Source organism: Siphateles boraxobius, unplaced genomic scaffold (genome assembly GCF_051911475.1).
Source record: "Siphateles boraxobius isolate OS27281-9 unplaced genomic scaffold, OSU_SipBor_1 17, whole genome shotgun sequence".
Taxonomy (NCBI): Eukaryota; Metazoa; Chordata; class Actinopteri; order Cypriniformes; family Leuciscidae; genus Siphateles; species Siphateles boraxobius.
The window spans coordinates 5,781,487-5,788,707 of NW_027508777.1; the positions used below are offsets into that span (position 1 = coordinate 5,781,487).

The window sequence follows — 7,221 nt, forward strand, 5'->3', positions numbered from 1 at the left end:
CGTTCTCCCATGTCTCCTGCAACACTACTTTAGTGGGGTGGAAATCATTATGTCCCTGCAAATTAGCCCAATAGTTTGTCATCAGCTGTCTCCTCCTTAATGCTAACGGCATTTCTCCCATTTCTACCTGTAGTGCAGGTACTGGTGAAGTTTTAAAAGCACCACTACACACTCTTGTCTTAATGCCTGTGCCTGAATCATATCTAGTTTCTTTAATAGAGATTTGGCTGCTGACCCATAAGCTACACTGCCGTAATCCAACACAGATTTTATCAGTGACACATATATTGCTTTTAATGCAGAGCAACTTGCTCCCCACTCTTAAAAGAAATGGTTCTATTTAGAACCATTTCTGGTTCTATCACCCGCTTCATATATGGAACTCCAAAAATGTTTCTTTATAGAACCATTTTAATGGTTTCCATAAAAAGAACCTCAAATGGTTCTTTGAATTCAAGTTAGGTGGTTCTATATAGAACCATTTAAGGGTTCTATATTATTAATTATATGAATACAAAAATATAACCAATCCAGAAAATTCCAAAAGTTTAAATTTATTCAATTTATTATAAAAACATATTAGTGTCATATTTAAAATTGCACCTCCGTATACTCTGTATTAGACAGCAAAACTTTTTTTACATTTAAGATGTTAAATTACATTCAACCATTTAGTTTGAATTATTTAATTTAAGCATTTTCACTGTGTAATAAACATACATAAGCTTGTTTATGTACTGTATGCACATGTACGGTACTTAACATTTACATGCATCTCTGAAATGAGGAAAAACAAATCTTTGATTTTATATTTTTGATATTTGTCAATCCAGATAACAATACATGAAAAATTAAAACATCTAATAAATACCCCTACAATTTACACAAACTGACAGTACATTTTTAGTACAGGTATTGGTGTTCTTGTGTCATGCTCTTGTTTGTTTATGCATATATTTCTGATTAAAAGTCATTGTGTGACTGCAAAATAGACTGCAAACAGGCTTTCCACAGCATTTGTCATGTCAGTGTCTGCCTCCATTATAATGCTGACACTTTCAGTCTTGAGGGGATCCGGAGAGCTGTTAAACACTGGTTGGTGTAGGACCTTTGGGTTCCTGTAAAACAAACATTTCACCTTTTGAGTGCTTTTCACCAATTAACAGAAGTCATCAAATAGACCTAAAATTACCCCATAATTTACTAACAAGCCAACCTATGTATATGACTTTATTTCTTCACTTAAACAAAATCTGAGCTTGGCTCTTCCAAGCTTTGTAATGTGTTTGAATGTCAACATTACTGATGACTGAAGAACATTCAACATGCTACCACGTCAGCTCCACTTTGATTACTTTGAATTTCATTGGTTCTTTCATTCTTGCGACTGAATCGTTCATGACACAACACAGATATGACAGCTAGGCACGTGACATGCAAGAACCAACAAGACTCATAATTATTGATGTGGAGCTAATGTGCCACCCCATTGGATGTTATTCTCTTATCTATACATAGTCTAATTATAGCAACCTATCTTGGCAAATTTAATCTTTTTTATCTCACTAACATACCATTTGTATGCAACATTTTGCTTTAGAAGACAAGTATTAACCCCTGGAGTTGTATAGATTTCTTTTATGATCGATGCAAAGTCGACATAAACTACACATTCGAGTTAATCGATAAAATCGATTTATCGCCCAGTCCTACTGACTAATATTTTTATATTTGCATGCACTTGACTTGAATTAAAGGAACTGTCAATCAAATGTTAATGAAAATACAAAAGACTCCATACTTACACATCTACACAGTAGAACAAGGTGGCGTTTTCTTTAAATAGTGCTGGCAATAAAATGAGTGCAGCATTCCTAACGAGACCTAAAAACAGATACAAATGATTGTACATTAGGTACAGAAATCAATTAAAGGGATAGTTTACCCAAAAATGAAAATGCTGTCATCATTCACTCACTCTTGTCATTTTAAACTTACATGGCTTTCCTACTTCAGCATAACACAAAAAAATATATTTTGGAAAATGTTGGTAACCGAACAATGCTGGTACCCATTCACTTCAATTATATAAACACAAAACCAATGCAGCAGGTCAATGGGCACTGCCATTGTTCGGTTACCATCCTTCTTCAAAATATCTTTTGTGTTCTGAAGAAGAAAGTCATAAAGATTTGAAATGACAAGAGGTGAGTAAATGATGACAATTTTAATTTTTGGGTAAACTATTCCTTTAATACTTTCATTATTTTAATACATGTTTTCACTCAGACAATTTATAGAAGCTACAACCTTTACATTGACAATGCAACATTACACTGGGCATGGAACAGATAGGTTGGATGGGGAAAAATATATGGTGTTGTTACCTTCTTTGGTTTCCTCTGCTGATCCAATGAGATTGGCGTAGAGTTTTTTTTTTACTTCCTTCTTTTGAACTTCTGATGATGTTTGGGGCCATTTCATTTAGAGATGTTTCCATGTTCTTTTCGCCAAGTCTGTTCCAAACCTCATCATCATTTCATGCAGCATCTTAAATACAAAACATTTGTTTACTTCAGGTGCTTATATCCAAATTACACACTTTCAGCCAAACAAGTTCCTTAAAGTCAGCATGAACTGGAGGTTGCAATTGACTACCATATAGTGATGTATTTCCGAGAATGTTCAATAAGAAAAATACTGGGCGTGGTAAAGTAATCAAAATTCTTACATGCGTTAAATCCCACTGCTGGCCAAGGTTTTGCAACAAATGAGCCCTCATCCTCACAGGGTTCTTGTCTGTAAACATGAATACAATGTTGAAGTCTTTTTATATAGGATATTCATTTTAATTACCACAATACAGTCTGTTTAAACTTCAAAACAGTGATACATACTTAGTACAAGATATTTGAGGCACTTCAGTTTCCAGGCTGTTTGAAGAAAAAGAAAAATATAAATTAAGATTAAGATAAGGATTTTAAGCTTGCTTAGCACAAGTTTGTTTTATATTTAGCAACAATATTTAATATTTAACAACACAGACTTACTTTTTTAACTTATTAAGCTCTTTTTGTCAACCATGGTTACCTGGGGGGAAAGAAAACAGAGCATAAATAACACTTCACAAACCAACTATGCATTAAACACACCAACACATTTAACCATGTGCTATCATCACTTTAATCCAGTGCATGCATTACAGTAAACAATGAACATAAGAGTATGTGCGGATACGAACGCTGCAAAAGTGCAGTTTTAATGCAGACCGGCCGGAAGTTCTCAACTGTAGCAGTGTCACGCACCTGCTGAGTTTAGCTCAAACCCTGATAAAACACACCTGAACAAGCTAACGTTAATCAAGATCTTCGGGATTACTGAAAATTAACAGTCTGATCTGGGTTGGAGCTAAAAACTGCACGAAAGTGGACCTCGCGGGCCAAAGTTAACAGTTAAGAACTTGTAACGTTACACCTGTTAATATAGGCCTGGGAAAAATACTCAACGCAAACTGAGTAGGTTATGTCATGTGTGAAACTGCGACAAACATTCACATATCATAAACCTCCGTATTCCACCTGGTTCGCTTTTATTTCAGTCGGCGCCTATCGTTAATTTACCATTAAAGAAAAACGAGCGTCCGCTTCACTGAAATTAAAATTCACACTTCTGTCTCGAAGCTCGTCTCCTTATAACACAGCTGTCTTATTGTTACACCCGGGTTACACCCTCCCCCCCTAAATCATGCACGCCCCGTTGCATAAAAACTGCAGAAGTATTACAGGTTAGGGAAAGAGTCTGTTGCGGCGGCTTGACTAAGGGCCTCTGTATAAACATTAGACAAGCTATGAAAAAGACTTTGAACGACTGAAATGAATGGGTTGCCCAATACTGCATATTGAAGGCGTTGCAGGGGTTGACGCTGCCGACCTGAACGTCTGGGTATTACATCAGATCCCACTATATCACTGGGGGCAGTAGCAAAACTATGAACAGCAGGACCCAAAGATGAGTCAGATTGGACCGGATCACGAGCTTCAGCCTCAGGCTCCAGAAGCACTTCAGCTTCAGGCACATTGATAGTTATCTCTTCCACGGGAAATTCCAATTCTTCTCCCACAGGTAGCTCCATCTCTCTTGCAACATGTTTGTCTATCGGTACAAGTAGAGCATTTCCAGATTCTTCCACCCCAGTCTCTTCCAAAGGAGTTTCTACCCCGTTACTTCATTCCTCGTGCAATTATACGCATGGACAAGAGGTTTAACGTACTCTCTCCACTTAGCCTTCTGCTTGCTCTCGAGAGTTCCCAGCATGTTTAACAGCGCCCGATTAAAGCGCTCGACAGGGTTGCCCCTGGGATGGTATGGAGTGGTCACTATGAAGACTTTTCAGGACGGTAGAACGCAACACTAGGGGCAGAACAAGCTGAAGGACAATTTTATCTTCGTCCTCTCTTCTCCGGTATAAAACTCCATCTTCCAGCTCTAACCGATTCCACTCCCGTAACAACAATGAGAGCTCAGGAAGTTCCTCTCGAACAGTGGGAGAAACCTTCTCTCCCGTCTCAAGCTGGTAGGTGACTTCTCGAATTGCTGGGTCGGCACGCTGCTCTTCTTTCAGGTCAGCATGGGTCAGAGAGGAAAAAGACAGGAAGACAATGTGATTCTTCCTCGGCAAAACAGTCAGGAATAATATTAGTATGGACAGAAAGAGACTCAACTAAGGTCATATCAAGCTGAGTGTAGTCAGCAGGACAGCATGATCTGACAAGACTGCTCTGACAAATAGCAACCACAATGTCGGGGGAGATTTCTGCAGCTTCACCAGGGTCACACAGTCGCTCTGCTAAGCGGTTTACAAGTTCCCATTCTTCACAGCTTGTAGCCTTATCTGGCACTTCTCCATTGGCGCTTTTCCACTGCATGGTCCGGGTGGTGTGGTTCGGTACGGCACCCTTTGGTGCTTTTCCACTGCATGGTACGGTACGGTTCGGTACGGCTCACTTGTGGTGCTTTTCACTGCATGGTACGGTACGGTACCGCTCGCTTTAAATGGTACCTGGTCTGTTGAGGTTCCAAGCGTACCGTACCGGTACTAAAATGTGACGTAAAAACACTGTAGATCACAGATTGGTCAGACAGAATCGTCACTACCAGCGTCATTGGATTTCAGAATCAGAATCAGATCAGAAAGAGCTTTATTGCCAAGTGTGCTTGCACACACAAGGAATTTGTTTTGGTACTGAGGCTTCCAGTGGACATATACAAATACAACATGAAACATAATACTACAAATTATAAGAATAAAAAATAAAAATATAAATATATGAGAATAAAACTATCACAGTTGGGTTTAGTCAGAATAGACATTTTCAGATTTACAGATTATGAACCTATTTACAGTGTTTTGAATATTATAAATAAATAAATCTACATATAAGTATCACCTGAGTTGTAGGATATTGCACTAAACAGTGGGAGTATTGCACTTACAGGCATATGCCTTGGGAGGAGTGTTAACTGTTCAGGAGGGAAATGGCCTGTGGGAAGAAACTGTTCCTGTGCCGAGATGTTCTTGTGGCCAGTGATCTGAGTCTCCGTCTTGACGGTAACAGTTCAAACAGGTGGTGTCCAGGGTGAGTGGAGTCTGTGATGATTTTACCTGCTCTCTTCCTCACTCTGGAAGAGTACAGGTCCTGGAGGTTTGGCAGGGGGGCACCAATAATCCTCTCCGCAGTCCGGACTGTCCGTTGTAGTCTCCTGATGTCTGATTTGGTAGCTGAACCAAACCAGACAGTCATGGAAGCGCACAAGACAGACTCAATGACGGCTGAGTAGAACTGAATCAGCAGATCCTGTGGCAGGTTGAACTTCCTCAGCTGGCGAAGGAAGTACAGTCTCTGCTGGGCCTTTTTCACAGTGGAGTCAATGTGATTGTCCCACTTCAGGTCCTGAGAGATGATAGTGCCCAGGAACCTGAATGACTCCACTGCTTCCACAGTGCTGTTCATGATGGTGAGTGGGAGGAGTGCTGAGCTGTTCCTCCTGAAGTCCACGATCATCTCCACTGTTTTGAGCGTGTTCAGCTCAAGGTTGTTATAACTGCACCAGGCAGCCAGCTGTTCAACCTCCAGTCTGTAAGCAGACTCGTCACCGTTTCGGATGAGACCGATGACAGTGGTGTCGTCTGCGAATTTCAGGAGCTTGACAGTGGGGTCTTTAGAAGTGCAGTCATTAGTGTACAGGGAGAAGAGCAGTGGGGAGAGAACGCACCCTTGGGGAGCACCAGTGCTGGTGGTGAGAGTCCTGGATGTGTGTTTCCCCAGTCTCACTCGCTGCTGCCGGTCCGTCAGGAAGCTGGTGATCCACTGACAGATCGAGGATGGTATGGAGAGCTGGGTCAGTTTGGCTGTGAGAAGACCAGGCATGATGGTATTGAAGGCCGAACTGAAGTCCACAAAGAGGATCCTTGCATAAGTCCCTGGTCTGTCGAGATGTTGCAGGATATAATGCAGTCCCATGTTGACTGCATCATCCACAGACCTGTTTGCTCTGTAAGCAAACTGAAAGGGATCCAGCAGGGGTCCAGTGATGTCCTTCAGGTGGGCCAGCACCAGTCTTTCAAACGACTTCATGACCACAGACGTGAGAGCGACAGGTCTGTAGTCATTAAGTCCAGTGATTTTGGGTTTTTTGGGGACAGGAATGATAGTGGAGCGTTTGAAGCAGCAGGGAACTTCACACTGCTCCAATGATCTGTTGAAGATCTGTGTGAAGACCGGGGCCAGTTGGTCAGCGCAGGCTTTTAAACAAGCAGATGAGATGCCGTCTGGGCCTGAGGCTTTCCTAGTCTTCTGTTTTTTGAAGACTCGGCTCACGTCCTCCACACAGACCTTAAGCTCAGGTTGGATGGCAGGAGGGGGGAGTGATAATTGGAGAACAGGAGGTGATGCTGAATGTGTGAAGTGCAGATCAGACCGGGTGTGTGGTGTGAATGAGGGCTTTTCAAACCGGCAGTAAAATGAATTTAAATCGTCAGCCAGGTGTTGATTGTCCACAGATCGAGGGGATGGTGACTTGTAGTTGGTAATGTTCCTCAGGCCATTCCAGACTGATGATGGGTCGTTGGATGAAAACTGGTTTTTCAGTTTATCAGAGTAGTTCCTTTTAGCAACTCTGATCTCCTTTGTCAATCTGTTTCTGGCCTGGTTATACAAGATT

The 7,221-nt window shown here is 41.2% G+C and overlaps 1 long non-coding RNA gene across 2 annotated transcripts; it reads right to left on the bottom strand.

Annotated features, from left to right (window-relative positions):
- Positions 1 to 1,030: 1,030 nt before the first annotated feature.
- On the bottom strand, positions 1,031 to 3,622 carry LOC143740144 (uncharacterized). 2 transcript variants are annotated; one of them, XR_013204766.1, is made up of 6 exons: positions 3,051 to 3,622; positions 2,898 to 2,933; positions 2,732 to 2,799; positions 2,388 to 2,550; positions 1,806 to 1,884; positions 1,031 to 1,118 (listed from the first exon to the last, which is right to left on the bottom strand). It is a non-coding gene; the product is annotated as an uncharacterized LOC143740144 (long non-coding RNA). The 2 variants fall into 2 exon arrangements; XR_013204767.1 differs by lacking the exon at positions 1,806 to 1,884 and having other exon boundaries at positions 1,037 to 1,108.
- Between the last annotated feature and the right edge of the window lie 3,599 nt (positions 3,623 to 7,221).